We start from the raw sequence: 22442 nt of genomic DNA on the forward strand, positions 1-22442 counted from the left end.
ATCCCAAACATAATACTATTAGGCAGGATTAATATTTATAATTTAGAGGACGGTGTGTTTGTGTCTTTATGGGGGGAAAAGAATAGAAATTGTGCGTGCAGTATTAATACAGTGCTGGAAATGTAGGTTTAAGGCAGTCCTTACCTTTTGATGACAAATAATACAATGCACATGTGTTCATAACATCTTCCTAATAAATTCTCACTTCTTTTTTATTTTTTGCCAGCTTGGGGCTGCCAACTTTTCAGCCAGACACTGCAGCTGTGCATTTAACATTGGCTTGATCTGAAGACAATAGCATGTATTAACATTCATGCTTGAAAAAGCTTCATCTGCTGTGCTGATTTCTGCAAATCAAGCTGTTTTTAAAAGGCACAAGAGCAGGCCGGATTGTTTTCTTCTGATCAGTTGTCAAACATACTTCCAAATGACAAGCGCTTGGAAACAGCAGGGCAACTTTCAGGATAGATGCCTTGCTTCTAAGAGATCTTTTCCTCAGCTGTGACAATTGGGGGTGGGGAGAATCTTACCAGCAAAGAGGCTGATTTCACTTTTACTTTCCTTTTTTTTTCAAACCTTTTAAAAATGAAAACTTGCAAACCTAGCAGGAGCTTAATTAAAGTCCAATAGAGAAAAATCTCCAGGAAAAACAATAAAGCACTTAGGGATCTGTTCTCCGATTGATGCGCGTGCATTATTGCCATTACCGTTAATGAGAGTTGTTTGCGCGTGCACATCAGTCAGAGAAGATAGAACCCTTAATGTGCTGTTTAATTTGATTTTATGTTCATAAAAGTCTTTAGGTTTAACGAAAGCTCTTCACGGCTAGCATCTCATATAACAAAGTTGAATAAATCTTGCAAAATTCTTCTCTTTCCTTCTTGGCTGCTTAGAGATACCCCATGGTGGTTAAGCATGCAACACAATGCAAACATGCTGAGGAATTGGTCTCCTTTGGAGGCACAACCCATAGTCCCCACTCCCACCTTCTCCCTTTTTTGTCATAAAGACAAATAGGACAAAAGAAAGAACATTGCCTTTTGGGATTCATCCCACACTTCAGAATTCATGTAATTATCTAACAGGCAAACAATATGGCACAAACAAATCCTTAGTGTTCTGGCTGCAGCTTTTGTGCTGCCCCTAAAATGAGGAGATCTTCATTTGAAGCTCTCTTGTTCTAACATACACTTCAGGTGGTTCCCCGTGTACCTGTTATGTCCTCTTGAAGTGCTGGCTTTTTAGTACTTCAAGGGGATACGGTTAGTTCATGGGGCGCTACATGATGTTGGTTTTGCTTCACATCCCTTGTAGGTAACTCAGCACTCAAATGTTTAATGCACTCTCCATCTTTAATCTCTTTCTGATGTTTAGACAATCTCTGTATAACATTGCTCTTTGGGGGTTAAATCCATTGCTTTCCCTTATTACACAGTCTTGGCTGTCTCTCTCTTTCAATCAGTCCTTGGATTGTACTTTCAGGACAAAACAAAATTTACACTGCAGAATACTGTCATTATTCTACGGTCTCTTCCTTCATGAGAAAATTCTATCCTGGGACATGAACAGTGACTCAGATGACTGAGTAGATTATTTTTAACTCACTCTGCATTGGTAAGGTAGAGGTAACAAGCAATAAACAAGTGGTTTTGATTTTGGAACGATAGGGGGTAGAGGGTAGCTTATTCAAGCGTTCATATTTAAGTATGACAAATTAATGTCCATTTCTGCTCAGTGAACTATTTTTAATTCTTGCTACAGTTCTGAAAGCCATTATAAACATTGACAGGCTAATGAGCAGTCATTTGTGGGGTTTAGAAGATTGTTACTTAGAAGGGAAATTAGTTGTCCAATTTAAAAAATGTGCTACTATGAAAAAATGTAGTCTGCCAGTTACTTTATACAATGACAAGGTGATGTCTAGTTGTTCCACTTATATACTTCATTTATCAGAAGGGAACTATCGTTTAGGGTTCTATGAATGGGAGATGAGTCAGAAATAGGTTTAAACTTGAGGTATAGATACGCAAAGCCTCTCTTGTGGTGATACTTGGAAAAGACAGCGAGGTAGTGACCCAACTCTGACCCTATTGATAATCTCTGCAGTGATCTCATTGATTTCAGTTCACTCATAATAGTTAAAAAACTCATTATCTTCTAGTCATCACTATAAATAATTAAACAGATGTGACACAACCCACTTTTTCCCCTGCTTAACAGTATGAGTTGTAGCCCAGGAACTCACACTTGAAGCTCAGGAAGGATTTTAATAACATGGGAGTTGCTGCAATTATGGCTGAACTGAAAGGTGGATACTTTTCACAAACATTTTTGGCAGTGTTGAAAAATGCCACACGATTTTCTGTGGATTTTGGTGCATTGCATTGCATTAAATGGGACATTCCAAAGTCAGCATTTTTTGCTGTCATGAACATTAGCCAGATTTGATTGAGTATATATTATTATAATGACCCCCATTGACTGGGATCCCTCCAAAACACTCCTTATGATAAAATATTCTTTGAACTTCTTCTGTTCCATTGTTTTCCTGATCTATTCCATTTCTCTTCCTGATTATCATCCTTTTTTAAAAAAATTAACAAATACAGGATTTGAGACTTGCAAGTGTGGTTAAATTCTCCAACTAGGATCTGGCAGACCCAGGTTTGAATCCCTATCTGGCAGAGATGATCTTGGGCCACACACTCTCCACGTAACCTACCTCACAGGGTTGTTGTGAGGATAAAATGGAGGAGAGAAGGGTAACAGATGTGATTTCGGGTCCCCATTGGGGAGAAAGGTAGGATATAAATGAAGTAAATAAGTAAATTCCTTGGTCCCAATAATAAAGAAGATGGCACAAAGCAACAGCAGATTTGTGAAAAAATGGCAGTGAAAAGTAGAACATTTTAATCAGTAGGGCATTTTAAAGGAACAATATCAGAATTTCCTCCTTCAGCAAAGTTGAATTTTGCCCTGATGTTCTAAATGAGTGAACGTTTGATACAGCTGTGGTTATCATAGTATGGCTGCTTTGGATGCCATACCAATAACATTGGAAGGGAATGAATCAGGTGGGCAAGTTGATAAACATACTGATTTTACATACATTAATCATGTTAACTGCACAGGTTGGAGCAATGCTGGCATGGGAATTGCTGCTCTTAGCCCAATCATGTGATCATTTTCCTTCAAGTGTAACAGAAATAGCACAAAAAACAGCCATGCCAAGGCAGCTATTATACCACTCAAGTAATTTATGAATCACAAAACATTTAAAGAACACATGATTGTATGAGGAAGTTACCCTTGGTCATGTTCTTCTGTACCAATATAGAATAGTATCTTTTGCATTAATATTTCCTATTCCAAGGCTTGTTTACACTGAGGTTATTTAAATCCATATTTAAGACTTTTCCTGCCCTAGTCTCTCATCCCTGTGGTGAAGGGAAATTGTGTATTTTGTAATGTGTGAAGAATGGTATGACTGAATTTTCTTTACTAGTACAAGGAATGTCATTATAATTACTATTTAAATGTGTTGTTCACAAATCAGGTCTATCAAACCATAATTTTAACACACCAAATACAGGACCTTTGCAATCTTTTTCTCAATCACTTATCCTGGGATATGAGAGAAGTCAAGGTAGGTACCATAATCTTATCATGATTTATTCTCTTTTGTTCTCCAATGGTGGTAGCGTATTTCTCATCTGTACAGCCCACATACTTTTCACCTTAATCTGCAGCATGTGGCATAGCCTGTTTGGCTGATCCATCTGTACATTTTTAATCTGGTTTGAATGCAGCGCTGAGTTATTAACATCAGTAAGAGTTTTGCCGTTGGATTCAGTGGGATCAATGACTGTTCCATGTTCCTCCTTTTTGTGTGTGCAATAGCGATAATGTTTGAAAATTTTTAAAATGGGGCAGTAGCTACTGTCCTGGCAACAGTAAGCCTTCTTTTATATTACATACCTATACAAACTCCAACACAGAAAATTGTATTTCTTGATTGACATTGTTGTCATTCACATATATCGGCAATTTATGGAGCAATGCTGTGGGGGGGAGTGTAATTTGGCACTTTTTGACTGGTTCATTTAATAGCTCACTATTGAGAATTAAGCTAGACATAACTATGTGTAGGACCCTGGCTGTGTATCTGACCCGGATGGCCCAGGCTAGCCTGATCTTAGATCTTTGAGCCGAAACAGACGTGACAAGATACCTAGGTTCAACTCGTGTTCTCTTACCTCAAGGTTTGTCGGGAAGTGTAGGTGTCCTTGCAGCTTAAAGTTTAGCATTTACAGAGCAGCAGGGAGGGAAGTGCAGGCGTGGGGCGCCTTTCCTCCCGCTCTCGAGGTGCATTGCGGCATTTTCCCTTCCCCACTTACATGGAGTATCACTTCATCTACCCCCCCTCACCCGGCCTGGCCCCTGCAGAGCGATGCCTGGCTGCACCGGGAGAGCTGGGAGGAAAGGTGCACAGAGCATCTCTCCCCCTTGCTCGCCTGGCCCCTGCCCAAAGCCACATGGCCCAGAGCTGCATAGCCCGGCATGCTTTGCCTTTACCCCGATCGCACGGACCATCGCTCCACCCACCCCTTGCCTAGCCCCCACAGACCCTGCTATGCAGCAGCAAGACCCTGCTATGCAGCAGCAAGCTATGCAGCTCCGAGCCACGCAGTTTCAGGTGGCGAGGGGGGGGGAGATGCAGCAATGCTCTGGGCACCTTTCCTCCTGCTCTCCCCGTGCAGCCTGGCATCGCTTTGCAGGGGCTGTGCGAGGGCATCGCTGCATCTTCCCCCTCGCTTGCCTGGCTCCCACCTGAAGCCATGTGGCTCGGAGCTTCATAAACTTTAACTTGCAAGGACACCTACACTTCCTGACAAACCTTGAGGTAAGAGAACACAAGTTGAACCTAGGTATCCCGTCACATCTGTTTCGGCTCTCAGAAGCTAAGCAGAGTTGGCCATGATTAGAACTTGGATGGGGAACTACAAAGGAATCCCAGGGTTGCTACATGGAGGCAGGCAATGGCAAACCACCTCTGAATATTTCTTGCCTTGAAAACCCTATGGGGTCATCAGTCAGCTGTGACGTGATAGCATTTTCCACAACCACTGGTTGTGTACTTTGCTGTGGGAGGTTTTGTTTTTTTAAAAAAGAGACTGCACCATACAAATGTTTTAAATGATTTTTTCAGAAATAGAGCAAAATATTCTCATTTGTCAAGCAGTAACTGGTTTTGAGCATAATTAGTTATTGTCAGGGCTGGCCCACCCATTGAAGCCAGCCTGGCAGCTGCCTCAGGACACTAAGGCACCAGAGGGGCGCTGGCCTGGGGGCAGGGGTGCGCGCCATGGAGCCACTGCCGCCGCTGCCGGCCAGGAGCGTGTGCTGGCGGTGGCAGCGTGGGGCAACTGAGTGGGCAGCTGCGCCTGGCCCGTAGAGCGACTGAACGGGAAGGCTGGAAGGCCCCCCTCTGCGTGCACCCAGCCCTGCATGATGATGTCACACGCAGTGATGTCATGATGCAGTCCGGCATGCACACGCACAGAGGCAGCCCTTAAGCTGCCTCAGGTGCCAGTGACACTGAAGCTGGCCCTGGTTATTGTCATAGTTTTAGTTATCACTGTGGTAGTAAATCTGGGTGTGGGCTATATTGCTTAACCCTGTGTTTCCCCATAATGAAATGATCTTACATGTAGAATACTGCTTGGCTGAAGAACTACGTTGAAATTAGGAACCTGTGGATTTTCCACATTCTGGACCACTGTTGTTATGTCATGTGAGTTTGAACTTTCTTGCCTCTCCAGCCCTGCCAGACTCCTGCTCAAATAGGCAGCAGGGAGGAAATGCTGGGGGATATGGAGTGATCAAAGTTGCGCCAATGTCATGATGATGTCACTTTCAGCATAAGCCAGAAGTGACATCATCTCATTGTGTGATGCTGTAGTATTCACTAAAAACTCTACGGTTAAACCATATCTCAAATTCATTTAATGGATATATATTTGTTGTAGTTTTCTTCACTGTTACATATGCCCATTGAGTCAATCGCTGAGCAAATCGAAATCTTGATAGGCTCACATGATCCTATCAAGATTCCTTTATGCATGATGATTAAATCAACATATTTCTGAAAAACTTTATACTGATTAAGACAGAGCAAAATAAATGTTAATGCGATTGTGCATCAGATCAAGATTATTTTGTTCTGTAATACTGATCAATGTGCATATATGTACCTGTTTCCTATGAGAAAAAGAGCTTCAGACTGAAAAATGTGGCAGTCTGAACATGTGCAATGATCTGAAATATAAATATATATATATATAAATTCTAAACAGAAGAACAGTAGGTTGCATTGGAACCAAAATCAGGTAATTTAGAGAACTCTGAAATCTGTGGAAAGAAATTGTATTGCAATAACATTTTAGCCATGTCTAAATGAGACCTCTCTCCCGGACACCTTATTCTCTAAGTGGTGGATTGTTGTTTTTTGTACAGAGAAATAGTCAGTCCCCCCACCCATAGTTTTAAGCAGTCACTCACAAGTTTATCATGTCAATAAAAAATAAGCCATAGTAGTCCAACAATCCGCACATTTCAGTCATGCTTCCTATTTTGTATGTATTCCTTTTCACTGCATAAAACTCTTTTTTAAAAAACAAAACAAAACTGAGTTCTTGTTTTCAGTTCTTTTTCCATTCTCCTAGATTTTTTTTTGCACTTCATCTGCTCTTATTTTTCAAGACAGCCTTAATTTCATTACAGTAAATAGTTGTGGTCTTGATCCACAACCATCTTGTTTCAGATTTAAATTTGAAATATGCATAGTAAAAAGACAGCACTGTGACTAATGCCATCTGAGCCTGACTACAGTTTTCAGAAGGTCAACATCTCAGCTTGTGAAGCCGGCCAGTGCAATAAGCAGCAAAACTAGCCAGATTATCAAACGCGAGAGCTCTGTTCCCTTTATGTGGATCCAGGGTTGTGATACGTTCTTTCCATGGGGAGCCAGGGGCAGAGTACATCAAATCACCTGGAAATGTAAACAGCATTTTATAATAGCCAAAACAGCTATTTGGGAAATGGAATTTATCCATCTGCCTCCTATTTCACTTATGTGACAAGGAATGACAAATGGAAATTTTTCCACATCTTTCTTTTCAAAGACATTTCTGAATTAAATTATAATCACCTATTTCTGTGGGTTTCCTATTAACAGCTCCAGAATGGTCCAGTCAGGGACTATTTGGCTTTGCTTTCTTCTGTGGCCTGCTAGCAATCTCTTGAACTGTTTTTTTTTTCCCTTTCTCCCTTCCCTCATGTCCCCCTTACTTTCTCTGAATTATTCTATATATTCCAGTGCTACATATCTCTACATTTTTTGTTAAATTATACTTTGCCCACAAAAATGGGAATTTAATTCTTCTGTCAGAATACAAACAGAAAACTTGTGAACTGCTGGACTTGTTCAGTACTGTCACAAGTTATCTTAAACTATTGATAAGCTTTGGACATTTCTGATTTCATTTTTAAAATCAGTAGAATCTTCATGATTTCAGAAAATACGAAGTCAGAAACATGCCATTCAGACTCTGCATGATATTTCACTTGACACTTACGATGACCCTCCTCTCAAGTTGTCAAGCATTTCTTTGCAACCTACACATTTTAGGGGGAGTGCCACAATTAGAAATACTTTCCTATTCTCCAAAAAGCCTAAGAAAACATATCTCTGTCCCCTTCCTCACTAGACCCTGGAGTAATATTTGTAAAACAGGACCTTCAGATGCTTTTGAATTCCTTGTGGCTATACGCACCATTCTTGATATGATTTATTTTGACCTGGCTTATAGAGATCTTAGACATCTGGGCTACTGAAAAATTATCATCTACACTAACGTATCTTTGGTAGTCCTATTTGAATGAGGAAGTGGGACCTACTCACTCCTAGGGTATCTAAATCTTTTTTGTGTTTAGTTAGTGCTTGGTCAGGCATTGTGTATGTTGTGTATAAAACAAAAACCACCTCATGGTTGAAACTCATTTCATTACAGGTGTATAATGAATGATGATTGCAAGTGTACCTGGTCATTTCAAAGATGCCTGTAAATACAGGACATCCCCATGTATATGGGTGTAAATGTTTAAGAATTTCTACAGTGGAGGAAGGTACTTATATATATGGAACCAGAGTGATTTTTTAAAATCATATAGTTCTAATTCTTGGAAATGTATTAAGAGATTTTGGTAATTGGTTTGGGGTGGGTTTTTTTTCCATTAGTCACTCTTGGCCCTTGTATGTAAATGTTTTTTTCCCTTTTAAACCATTTTTGTTACCCTATGACACCTAAACCCAAGTGTTAGGCCATAGCAAGACATATTAAATCATGGAAAAATAATCCCAGGATCATGGTTTACAAAACTACTTTTTCAAAACAAAACTAGATTTGCCTCAATAAAGGCAATACCAAATATTCTCAAATATTATATTTGCCTTCCAAATTCCCTTCTGTTTTGTTTTAATGTGTTTCATCGCACTTCCTTCATCCCCCTGCCATGTTCCATAGTTGCTACCTGCCATTTTATTTATTTTGCTTTTTCGTTTGTTTGTTTGTTTTTGTTCTCACTGTTTGTTACTTATTGGCCTCATTTTCAAGTTATTCAGTTGGTTGTGGCAAGGTAACTGATTTGATTTTGTATAAAAAAGTCCACGAAGTCATACTTCAGTTACAGTATTGTCAGCAAAATCATATGAGTTGACCATGTGATAGGGCAAAACAGCAATGTAGGCAAATGAGTACAAGGAGTTTGAGGGCAAAGATGGAGAACAATGGTGTACTCATTACAAATAAGTCTGAGTTGCTTCAGTGATGCCAAGAACAAGAGTGTCAAAATAACGCAGATATGTTTGCAATAAATGGCAACAATCACTGGCAACAGGAAGTGCTTTTTGGCATCATGAAAACAAACACACAATGAGGTAAATGGTTTTGGCTCAGCTCTATCTCAGATATGAATCCTGTGTAATCCTGATTCAATGTGACTCATAGTTTTTGACCCTGGTGAGCATCACATTTAACATAAGCATGGAAATTTACCCTTTTGGACACTTATGTCTTTACGGGGAGAGACAGGATAAACAGCACTTAGCTGTAATGTAGTTACCATCACAGATTAAGAAATCTTCCATGAAATGCCTGGATATGTTTTCCCTTTCCTGTCCGGTATACACTACTCTATGGGAAACATACACTTTTATGGAGGGAAAACATGGAAGTACTATCTGCATCTTGACAAACTCAGAGGAAGGGCTACTGTTATTTTCTTTTATTATGTGCTCAGGAAAGTTTCTTTTCCAGGACTGGGCTGGTGGGGTTCCTCTTCCCTGAGAAAGTCTGTTAAATGCCGAAACTGAAGGACAAGGAACGGTGTAGAGCGACTAGGCAGATATACTATGCTGGGAATGCACATGTGCTCCAATGTTGATTACCCCAGTATGTAGGATCTGTAGGAAGCTCTAATAAGAAAAGCTGTTCCTCTTCCTTGGCAGCAGAGGGTGCCGCTTCTATCTCTCCAGAGCAACAGCAGGAAGCAGAGCTGTAAGTGAAAAATAAAAGCCGTCGTCTTAATTGAAGTGAAACTGTCCCTCTTCTTGAAGTTTGTGGATGTGTCCAATTCAGGCCCACATTTTAAGAGAGAATGGAGGGGGAAAGTATTTTATGCATGAACCAATGCAGTATAAATGTATTCATGAGTTGGGAACAGTAATACTATAACTGTGGTCTTTAGCTTTCTCTCTCTTGGGAACCCTTTCTGCACAAATGTATCTGTTAAAGAACTTCTGTACTCCTGGTGAAGGATACCTATAAATTGTGGGGGATTCTGAGGGGTGTTCTAGGCTCATGCTCAGTTTATACAAGCCTCTGCCCATTGAGCCTAACACTGTACATGAACTGTAAATGCACCAGATCACATCTGATATGCAATAATAGAAGGGCAAGCTGTTATCAAAAAAGTTTTTACTGTCCTGGTAAAATCCCAAGGATTTCCAAGAATACAGCTTATAAATTACGAAACTAACTTGCAGCCACTCATAGAATAATGATCAGAGGAATTGTGAAGCACATGGATGCTACAGCTTGTCATGAGCAATTCAGAGGCTAGTGAATCACGGTGTGGCCTCTGAACCCCTCTCTTGTGAAGCACCAGATTTGGATCACTTGGAGCAAACTTATTCACAGCTCAAGTTCATTCTGTGGTTAACTGTTGTCTCTAAAAGAAGCTCTCAGATCCACCAACCAACAATTAGCTGTGTCTGTGCTAGATCCAAAGTGTGTCAAATTGACATAGATTTAAGCAGGGCTTTGAAGCAACTGGCACTGGGGAGTCAACCTTCTAGTTGTTCTTCCTCAAGGTGGCTCACTTAGCATCTATTAGAGCTTTGTTTCTTCTGTGCAGCAGCTCCAACCTTGTGGAATGGGCTTCCTGATGAGCTGATGGGAGCACACTATTAAGAAGTTTTGGGAAACTGCTGCAAGGCCATTTTATTTTCAAGGGCTCTGAATGGGGTTTAAGCTGGAGGCATTTTCTTGGGGAGCAAGGTGAACGGGATTTTACTAAACTTTTAATATTTTTAATCTTGATATTGTAACCTGTCTTGAGCTACAAGGAAAAGATGTGCTATAAATATTTTAATAAATACATAAATTGTCTAGGAAGAGAGGCAGATATAGCAAGCTGTTTGTTTTCTTTTTCATCCTTCCATAACCTGTCAGGAATAAAGTAGTGCAAACTGAATATGCATGAGCCAGGTAGTGCAGGCATCTGATTTTGATGCTGTAAACCTGTAACGAGTTACTCCAAACTAAGCCCATTGAAATCAATGAGTAAAGTAATTCTACCTAAGATTGCACTGTTGATCACCTGAGACACCTTCTTTAGAGGTCCAAGTTTTGGTTTCCAAGCTTCCACAGTGAGACAAAGGAAACACATATTGCATGTGTACATATTATACATATTTTCTCCATGCACTGATCATTCTGCCATATGCATGATTCTGTTATCTCTAGCATTTATACTAGGGTTTCCTTACTGCTTTATATTTTGGATATTATTTTATAGATTTTCTGCAAAACAGAATGCAATGAAAGTGTTGCTTATTTAGTTGTAAAGTGGACCTTATTTTTAAAGATACGATTCTGCTTTTCCTATTGACGGTTGTACTTGATAGAATCACAATTGCCATTACACCAAGGCTCTATTTCCATTCCCTGTTCCTTGAAATAATCGCACATTGGCTGTTAATTACATTTGCACACATCCTCAACGAGGAAACAAAATTGGACTACTCAAACAGGGCTAGTGATATGCCATGAAAAGAAGGAGTTGAGTGCACTGAATAATCCACAATCTGAAATGTGTTAGGCCCAGACATTTCTTAGTAATCCGCACTGCCGAGCACAAGAGTGTGTAGGCTAAAAGAAAGAGCAGGAGAGTCTTTTGTGGAACCCAAGTGCCGGGAAACCTGGTGATCTTGACCATGGAAAAGCATCTTTGGCAGCTGTATTGCACCTGCTGTACTGAGTGACAGCTGAAAAGAGGGGAAAGAATGGAAAGAGAAAGTGAGGAAATGGAAGAAATAAGTGATGCTATGTTTCTCGCTCATGTTGCCCCTCTCTTGTAAAGCACCCGCTTTGGATCGCTTGGAGCAAACTTGTTCACAGCTCAAATTCATTATCTGGTTAATTGTTGTCTCTAAAAGAAGCTCTCAGAATTTTATTTCAGTCTAACGTTACAGAGTTTAGCTTAGGTCTGGTATTTCTATGATAAATATGTAGCAGATTAAATACAGTATTTGTCCAAATCTTTTAAAAATGTGAGCTGAAGTTCCCAGATTTGAATCCACGCATCATAGGTAGCAGCCACTTGAAATCTGGACAATAGAACAAACAGCCATAGGGATTCACAGACCTAAGTATAAAATACTATGAGTTTCCAAATAATGATGTGAGAGCCTACAGGATTAACCTGGTTAAGTTGAGCTCCATTCAGAATAAAGTCTCTGTAAAATTCTTGTTGACATCGTTGGGAATACAATGGTCCCAGAACCCCAGCGCTACCTACAACCTCTTGTTCCCTGTGTTCCCTCCACATACATACGCTGTTCTCTTTCCGTCCCTCAGAATTTACTTTGTGTGCAACAGAAAAAGGAAAGTCTTATGCTGGGTCCTTCCTGAGGTTGCCATGGCAGTATCCAGGCCATCAGGAGACATGGGATCTGTAGAGGCAGTATTTAGAGAACTCCACATATTCTCTGGAATCCCTAGCAGGCAAAATAGTATCCTCCCAACTGTTTCAGGCTGAGGTGCAAGGAGAAAGGCTGAATTTCCTTCTCCACACTGCAGTGTTCTGGTCTGAACTGGACACATCACAGCTGAGAACTGAGGAGAATTGCAACTCACATCTGATTGTGTAATATCTGACACAAGATGGGGGTTCCAAACCCAGTTTGTGTTCTATGCAATGTATGAATTTGCAATGGTTCAATTAGTTATCTCAAATGGGGGAAATGTATGCCTGCCAGTCTATCTGCCTATCTGCCTCCATTCTGCCAACCTGAGAGAAGTGATATTTTGCAGCAACAGTGAATACTGGATTAAAATATATTTGAAAACTACATAATATTGGGGTGTTTTAAAAATATGTTGAAGGAGGACCTTTCAGCTTGTAGATATTCACAAAGACAAGTGCCTGCCATGATATTTGTAGAAGGTTATTATTATTGCTATAGAGGCCAGATGCTATATAAACCTCTTTAGCTGTGGATTTTGCATGTGCTGTGGCCATCCATATAAAAGCCACTGTCTTGTGTCCACTGCTGGAATGAAAACTCTGCAGCTGAATCAGGAAGCAGGTTTAATGTCTAAACAATAGTTGCAAGTATGAAGAAAGCACTGAGGACAAATGTGAGAAGAATTCAAGTTCAAGGAGGCTTTCTTTCATTCTTTTTAATACATGTAGAAAGAGGGTATAGCAAAGGCTTGCCTGTTGGGCAGGTTTATACATGCTTCTGTAGATCCATCTGCTGGATACCATTTACAGAATGGTATTTTTTCCTCTGCTCATCTCCAATTTGCATCTCTCTCTCTCTTTTAAAATCACATTTACCCAGATCTAGCTCTACCCCACGTGCCATGCAGCTGAGCTCTTTGTTCATATTGTCTTTTTCTCTTGCTCATGTTTTGACCAGAACACAATGAGAGGAATGAAAACTTTATCCATTTCACAGACACTTTTTTTTTTTACTGTGAATGATCAAACCTGTGGAAATAGAAACTATTGGGCTAAAACAGACTGAACCAAGATGTGTGTGCTCCTTTCTTCTTTTATGCAACGTAGGCAGTGCTTTTTTTTCTGGGAAAAGAGGTGGCAGAACTCAGTGGGTTGCCCTCAGAGAAAATGGTCACATGGCTGGTGGGCCCACCCCCTGATCTCCAGACAGAGAGCTCTCTGTCTGGAGAGCAGGGGGCAGGGCCACCGGCCATGTGACCATTTTCAAGAGGTTCCGGAACTCCGTTCCACTGCGTTCCTGCTGAAAAAAAGCCCTGAACATAGGTAATAGGGTCCATGCAGTGGGTGGGTGGTGGTGGTAGGCAGGCAGGAAGCAAAATGAGAGCGATCCTGACCCAGACCTCTCTAGGAATAATCTTACATTTGACATAAAAATGCAACTTGCCAAGTGATATAGACCTGTAAAACAGAGCACAATTTGACAAAATTAAAGATTAAAATAATCCTGTTTTCAGATGAGAGATCCATTTGCCCCCCCCCCCCAATTTGGAATGAAGAGACAGACACAAGGCTTGGGTATAAATTTGGACCATTTATTGACCAACATTAAACTTAATAACGGCAAGGGTATAACTAGCGGTACAGGTCAAGACAAGGGGTCAATTGGACCAACTCCTCGACCTGCTTGGGCGAGCACCCCCTGCCCCAGGTGTGAGCCATCCATGTGAATGGCTGTATCCCGGCCGGCCAGGCGAATGGTTCCCCCCTTAAAGGTCCATACACCCCAGCCGTGAAGCCCGAGGGAAGGACTTGTACAGGGGGTCCCACAGGCAGTCTGCCCTCTCAGCTGGCAGCCGTACAGCCCGCCAGCCAATCCCTGACAGACCCCTATTCCCCACCAATGGGGAGGTGCCACCGGGTGCTCAACTGCCCGCTCTGTCTACCCAAATCTAACCTGCCAGGGACCTAGGTTACAGTTCCACCGCTCCAAATACCACACCTACAAAACAGTACAAGGTAGGCAAAAAACACCTCTTCCCTGTGCCAATTTGGGAAAAGGAGAAAAAAATCCTACCTGGCCCTGGTAACCAGCAACCAGCTAATCCTGTACTGCCATAGAGTGTGGTGTGTGGGCTGAGCTTTCAAAGCTGACTGAGCCCTACAGAGGCGGAGCCGCCCTTTACAGGGCCAGGCCCCACCTCCCAAAGCCTGGATACCCAGGGATGTAAGGCTGTCTCTCCGTCCGTGCAGTGAGGCAAAAAGTGGCCCCCAGCCTAAGCATGTTTCACATGCAGCTGGGTGTGCCATCAAGTGGAGATAACAAAATAATTGATCCATTCTATAGGCAGCAAGGCTTTCTTAACACTGACAGTTTTTCATGCTTGCCATCTCTATTCAGTAGTAACTCAGGCAATGTGCTGCTGTTCTGTCAGACAGATATAGGGCATATATCTGGCATTAGCAACTGCTATACATACATACATACACACACGCAGATTGTAAGACTGATCTTTAGAAATAAAGATCTCTTCTGTGGTTTTTAACCACTTATCACCAGTGATCCAGATCTTCTGCTTCCAAGCCTTGATGTAGAATGCACAATTGTTTAAGCTTTGGGGAGTCCCAACAAATGTCATAATAAAATCATTTGATTCAAAGTGAGCGTCCTTTAACGGAAAAAGCACAAACCACCTTGAGGACGTTTTGCAGCTGGATTTGTTCCACTGTGACAAAAGCCAAATTTCCATCCCTGAGAGTACTTTTTCAAAACCATGAAGATACACACACAGAAGCATATAATCCTTTCACAATAGATGTTGAATGTATGTATCTGTTTGCCTGTCTCGCTGTGTATCGGTCAAGATATAAATAAGGCACCTGAACCAGAGAAACATGAGCCCAGAAAAAGGAAGGCACTTGAACCAGAGAAACATGAGCCCAGGAAGATCTCTTCCAACCTGCCTTACTTAGGAAGTTAACAGTTACATCTCTGACAAAGATTGATCACCTGCAAGGAGGACAGAGTAGGGGTGAAGGAGATGCATGGGCTCTACCTTTGAGCCTGCTTTCCCTAAGTCCGCCTAATAGAAAATAAGCCCTGTCTAAAATAAGCAGCAGAATCAGAATATCCCATTTAGCAGTGCTAGCAGGGGTCCTCTGTAGGAATGCAGATGAAACAAGATCAGAGTTGCATGAGCATTGTGAGCCGATGTGGCAAGCCGCTTCCTCACATACCCACCCACATGCAAATCTTTTTCTTAATCATAGAAACCAACTGAAAATAAAATTTCCCATGCTTGGTACTGACACAGAGTTACTTTCGCACACGCATGCTTGTACATACCTGAAGGAGAGTGGAGGGGAGCCTATATCACTGAATCCCAAGGATGCTTAGAAATGAATTAAATGGCAGATGTCAAAGCCTCCAGGAAGTGTCCACCAAATTTTATTCTGCACATGTTGCTAAAAAAAATTAAAATGAGTACTTTGTGTGATAATTTACAAGCAAATCAGTATCAATAAATCAGAATCATGTAAGCAGTCATGTTTATTATATTCTTGTTGCTTAATATTCATGATAGTAATTTACTTTTATAGTACAGTTTCACTGTTATCTCCTCCAGTGCCATAACTTTGAATCAAGAAAGATGCAAAAGTCGGGTAACCCTTTCGAGACTGCGAAAGTTTGTTCACTCATTAGGAGTAGTTTATCTCCAAGTACAGAAAAAAGGCCCAGTCCAAAAACCGTGTTGAACGAATGCAGTACCCTACTGGAGATCAATTGCCTTCTAGCAAAAGGGCCCAGTCTGTGTTCCAAGGCCTTGCATCCCATCTCATAGTGTTTGTTTGTGCCTAGTTGTGAGAAAAACTTGTAGTGGCTTCTTTGGCCGGTAAATTTCAGGTATGTTGGAGATTTAGAGAACATAGCTGGGAAGGAGGGATATTGTGACATTTCACCAGGCTGTGTGGATTTCCCTCAGACTTCAGGACAGTTACACTTAATTCCTCATTTGTGGTAAATAATCAATCTATTTATGTATTAAAATGTTTATATACCACCTTCCTGCTGACCACACCAGATCAAAAAGCTTATAGAAAATCTGATCTGCAGGCAGACTAAAATAAAACCATAATGAACAATAAGAAAGAACTATTAAAAATCTTTCCCTTGGCACACTGAAGTTGTTTCATTTGTGTGGAGTTGCTGCCACATGTCACGTGAGTCAATTTCAAGCAGCCCCCAAGAATCACAGTGAGAAATAGCTACAATTATACTGAAAATCTCTATGTGAGGAACCACCCCCTACTCAATTTTAATAAGATATGATGGTTACAAATTAGGGAATACAAAAATAAAACGAATGAAGTAGCTGTGCTAATCTACTTAAAACCCATAAACCTAGAGTTTCTTAGCCATTACAGGTATTAACTAGCATAACAAAAAGCAGAAGATTCCCAGTTATTGTTGTTGAGAATGGTCTTTGTATTTATCTTGATTACATCTGAATTTTATATAATTACATCTCCACATCAGCAAGGAGGAAGGTTACCATATTATCTTTCTTGCTTCGGTAATCGGCACAGATTCAAGTAATCACCTTTTTTCAACCCCAAAACACATTTAAATGACCGAACCAGTTATGAAGGTAAAAAGCCAGCAGGGGAGTGGGGGCTGTCCAGTGTTTTGCAGGGAATGTCACATATATAATTGTCTGCACACTAGGCAGAAATTGCAGGTGTGTGCTCAGTGCATGGAACTCTTGGCTGTCAGGGAACAGATTCATTCCTTTGAGGCTAGAGTTGCTGACCTGGAGAAATTGAGGGGGGGGGGGAGAGGTATGTGGATGACACCTTCAGGAATCTACTAGAACAGTCCCACTCTTGTGCTGACAGCTTTCCTGTTGTCGTAGAAATTGAGGGCCTCAAGGTTGGAGAAAGTCAGGCTGAGGGGAAGGGACAGGATCCCTTAGACTGGACCCCTTCCTAGGATGTAGTCCTTTATAATAGTGTATACAGTGTGGTGCTCTTTGGCGTTTTGGATGTTGGTATCGTTGCAAACTGTTGTTGTACAAGCTATTTAAAATCACGCTAACTGAAGCCCAGATAGCATGCATTTCCCATGTAGGAAAGGTCTAAAAGTTTGCCTTCATGGTTTAATGACCCAAGTCAAGGAAGCCATAAAAGGGGGAAAGGCTTCTTTTAAAAAAATTGGAAGATTTGCCCCAATGAAGTGAACAGAAGGGACCACAGGGTCTTGCAAAAGAAGAGTAAGTTAATATAAAGACATTCAAAAAGAGAATTGGAGGAGCAGATTGCTCCTAGTGTCATGACAGACAATAAGCATTTCTTTAAATATATCCAAAGCAGGAAACCAGCAAGAGAAGCAGTTGAGCCTTTGGATGTCGAAAGAATAAAATGATTGCTAAAGGAAGATGGGGAATGAATCTATTTTCATTGTGGAAAGTGTGGGGCATATACCCAGTCCACAGCAACTTTTTTTAGGAAGGGAAGAGTCTGAAGAACTGAATTAAATCGAGGTGACAAGAGATGAATTTCTAGACCTTTTTTGGGAAATTAAAAACGAGTAAGTCTCCAGGTCCTGATGGCATACACTCAAGAGTTTTACGGAACTTCAATGTGAGATTGTTGATTTACTAACTCCTGTCACTAAAACCAGCCACAGCACCAGAAGACTAGTGAGTAGCAAATGAGTAAGCTTAGCAGTCATGGGATAAGAGACTAACAGTGCAATCCTGATGGGCGCCGTGGTGGAGGTGGCCATACACCCACATAACTCCTGTGGCACTAGTCTGCTGCCTGAAGTCTTTCCACAAAAAGATACACCAGTGATGAACCCAGACAAACACAGGCAGCAGGACAAGCACTCCCATCTCCATAGCATCCACCAAGCACACAACAGCTACCATTGACAGCTCTGTAATTGGCAACTACAGGTGTAGCCAATGTTTGACAGCAAATGTGGCTGCTGCCTCTCAGTGTAATCCTGCTCCCATGCTGCTGGGAACCAGAGGACCACGTAGAAAGATTCCACAACTGCAGCACTCCAACAAAAGGACTTGGCTCTAGAGGCCCCCTCTCCAACCTGGATACTCACCCCAGCAGCAGACAAGGTACCTGCCATTGCTGGCGAGGGCCAGACTGGCAGCAAAAACATCACCCATCCGCAAACACCCCTGATTTGAGATGCAGACTTCTTCTCCTGGAAAAGTAAAAAAAGAAAGGCAAAGGGACCAAAAACACTGAGACCAGGCTTGAACCCACATCTCCTGACACTCAGGACCAGCCCTAAGATCCAGGGCCAGGAGAGGAGGTGCCCAAGAGACATGTCATCAGGGATTAGACATCCCAGTTCATCTGTGATGTCACCACATGAAACATGGGGTCAGCCAGAGAATATCTGACAGATCAGCACTTGGATAGCTCAGTAGATAGGCATTTGGATAGCATACTTGGGGCTTCTGGTTCACCAGAAGAGAGAGGCAAGCTAAAGCCCTGGGTCTAACTTCTTACAAACACACACCTCACAAATGGCAAGAGAGCATGCAGGATGGTCTAGCCAATGGGGCACCCCAAAGACTCATCATTTTGATGGAGACATGGCTCCACAACTCCCCCTCTGCTGCAACAATGGCATTAGTTCCCTAGCACCCACCTTGGATCCCCCCCCCCATGTGTTAATAATCTGCATGACTTATCCAACATGAGTGGTGTTGTGGGAAACATCCCCTCAGAACAGCCACACACTTTCTAGGACAACTCTCCAAGTAGCACCCAAAGAGTGAAGGGATTGCTTGCAACTGTAGTCGGCATTTGTGCTCCTCCGGATCATTTTGGCTGGTTCATACAGGTGTGGGGGTGGTTGATTTTTCCCTTTGCATGGGCACCTATGTGCTACGTGAATTTTTTTTGTGGTGTAACTGTCCACTGTTGTTGGGGTCTTTACCCAGCCTGGGCAACCCACTCACATGCCAGTGCAGAGACTTATGCCGCTGGGGAGCTGCACCAGAATAATTCAGGCTTACATCAACTTAAGTGTGAAGTACATTGGTATAAGGGCTAGTCAGCTCCATGAGCACTTCCCCCCTCTTGGGATTGCTCTGCCCATCATTTTATGGATTAAAAATTGGTTACACAACAGGAAGGAGAATGTAGGACTAAATGGAAGTAAGCAGGGGAGTTCAGAGTTCTCCAAGAATAGGGGCCGGTGCTATTAAATTTGTTCATAAATGATCTGTAACTTGGGGTGAGCAGTGAAGAGGGAAGTTTTCAGATGACATAAAATTATTCGGGATGTGGAAAACCAAGGCTAACTGTGAAGAATTCCAGAAGAATCTCCACAAATTGATTTAGTGGGCAACAATGGGGCAAATGAAGTATGGTTCATATTTGTGGCTTCAGTGCAGTCCCACGAAGGGGACAGTGCACATGGAGGCTAGCCATGGAAAAGATTTCCAGAGCTTTGTAGAAGTCCAGGATATCCCTCCTCCCCTTGGTGTTGTCCAACTTTCACTCTAACTATAATATCATGCACCTTTAAGTGTGTAATGCTGTAGCTGGACTCGGACCTGCTTCTCATGCTATTGATTTTGTTTTGACCACTGGTTCCAACTCAAGCACTTTCCTTTTCCTTATTGCATTTCCAAAGACATTTTAAGTAAGGGTATAACTGGTCCTTAACTTTTTGCATCTCCCTGGTGCTTCATTTTTGTATGTAGCAGTTCCATGATGGAATGAGGACATTGTAGATTCTCAGTTGGGCTGGCAGGTCCCTCAGTGGGAGTGAGGCATATTCCTGTCAGCAGGGGGGAAAGGCCTGAGGAATGAGCTCGGGAGGCAAAAAGGAGGGGGCGTGCTCCCACCAGCCACAATGATGTCACTTCCTGTGAAGGGCAGGAGAATGCCTTCCGCCAGGTGAAGTGACATCATTGCACTTGCTGGGACTGTGCGAGAGCAAAGGTAAGTGTCAAGTCCACCCCCCTCTCCAGAACCTTAGTTTCTGGGGATCTCCGGTGGTAGCATGGAGAGTATTGAGGGAATAGTGCTCCTCCTGGTCATGTTATAGAGGGGAGGAAGGGTGTACCTAGTCTTCTAAAAACCTCTGGAAATATTTTCCACAGCTGCCCTGTGTGCACAGTCCCAGTGTGTGCAAAGAAGACCTCTAGATGAACATTGTACAACCCTGTTATACCCAAAACAAAATAATGGCTTGGATCTAGCAATACAAAAGTGGAAACATAAACAGCACAGTTCCACTTGCACAAGACCTTGTGCAACACCTATCTCATTCATCCTTATATATTATAGTACTCAGAAATTGGTTGTGCAAGACTTTGCACAACTGGAAATAGATGTGAGGATATATAAGTTTGACTTAGTACGAGTAGTGCCCCCCAAAAGACTAATTTTATTGCATTTCCACTTGGGCAAAATCTCTTAACACAAGCAGGAACTTTGCGCTGGATCCAACCCTGAAAATCAACATTCATTTTTTTTAAAAACCTTCAAGAGAGATTCAGGGTTGAAGAAGGAGCAACAGAACTGCCTTGTTGGATGAGACCAATGGTTCATTTAGTCCAGCCTTCAGTTTCCCACAGTGGCCAGCCTGATGCCTCTAAGAAGGTCATGATAAGGTTAGCACTCTGCATTTGTGTCTCCTATTTCCAGACATTAATATTCTATGGAAATGGTTAGTGAAATCTATAAATACACCCCCAATGTGCTGAAATATACTGGATGCATCAAAAACATTGGCAAATATGCATGTAATGAAGCAGGTTTTAGATGGTAGGAATGGAATGGACACTGTGATGGAACATTCAGGCAGCATTCTTTGTCAGATCACCACAGGCACCATATAAGACAGCTTGGAATGATGATCAGTAGGTAACTTCACGCAAACCAGTGGGACATGCGGTAAAGTAGTCAAAGGTTTTTCTGGAGGAAAATGTTTTTATGAAGTCATATAGACATATGGAGCTCAACTTTTTCAAATTATTGAACTAGTATGGATTGGAATACTGAGACAACTAATCAAAGGCACAGTCTAGTCAAACTTAATTACTTTTTTGTCCCATTGATTTTAGTGGGATATTCAAGCATGTGTTTAACTCTCCCATTGAAATCAATGGGGTTTAAAAGTGCTTAACTTTGGCTGGATGGTGCCCCAATATTGCCAACAATGGGTAAAATAGGGACTTGTGGTCATCAGCATAATAGCTTGGAAGAGAAGTGCCCACAGTCCTAGATACAGAGAATAGATAAGCCGCTGAAAGTGGGGGGAAATGCAAAATATCATTAAATGTTTTTCTATTTATAACCTATAATTATTAAGATTGTAGCAATTAATCAATCACTTGATCAGCATGCAGGGTCAGCAGGATCTCTTGATCTTATCTTGAAGCTTGAATTAATTCATTAGCCACTAAATAACCTTATTATTTCCTATTTGTGTATCCAGTTCGCATGAAGGGTGCCTATTGACAAAACATATCCTGCTCTCTGTATTTATTACAGCAGGCATATGAAGTTACTGACATACACTTACTAATTTACAGTCAGAATTATGAATGAGTTAAAAGACTTTAAGCTTTGCATAATTTCAAACTACTTGTTATATTCTAATTAGCTGGGTTCGATTGATTTGTTTTCAGTATAGCTCTCAGCTGTTCAAGTGGAGTCAAATTCAACTGGTGTGTATTGTAGCAATGATATAATTGTGTTAATTGTGCTACAAGTCAATGTGGTCCTTTTACCCGGGGTTGGTTCTTTGTACTGTAAATGGTTTATGTGGTATGTCAGTAGGCTTGGTGTTTTTTTTTCTTCTAATTGATCTTGGTGTCATAATTTTTTCTCTGATACTCAGCCTAAATTTTCTCATTTCTTTCACTTACATCATTAGTCCTAGCTAATAGCAACTCGATTGTACACCTTGAAATAGTTGAGCATGCTGTAATTCTAGAAATCCCTGTAGCCATAAACAATGTATATTATTTAATACATTTTAATTTTCCTCATAACCGTTCTCTTTATCTGTGTAGTTTTGTTGCTTTTTTGCAACCTCTTCTTGTTAATACAATCCCAGGACAGAACACAACAATCTAGCTGTAAAGAAA

General features: G+C 41.5%; 1 protein-coding gene across 2 annotated transcripts in view; it reads left to right on the forward strand.

Annotated features, from left to right (window-relative positions):
- ARHGAP15 (Rho GTPase activating protein 15) overlaps nucleotides 1–22442 on the forward strand; it is a 634574-nt gene that overhangs the window by 525339 nt on the left and 86793 nt on the right. The gene's annotated exons all lie outside the window — the stretch shown is intronic.

Source organism: Eublepharis macularius, chromosome 2, assembly GCF_028583425.1.
Source record: "Eublepharis macularius isolate TG4126 chromosome 2, MPM_Emac_v1.0, whole genome shotgun sequence".
Lineage (NCBI taxonomy): Eukaryota > Metazoa > Chordata > Lepidosauria > Squamata > Eublepharidae > Eublepharis > Eublepharis macularius.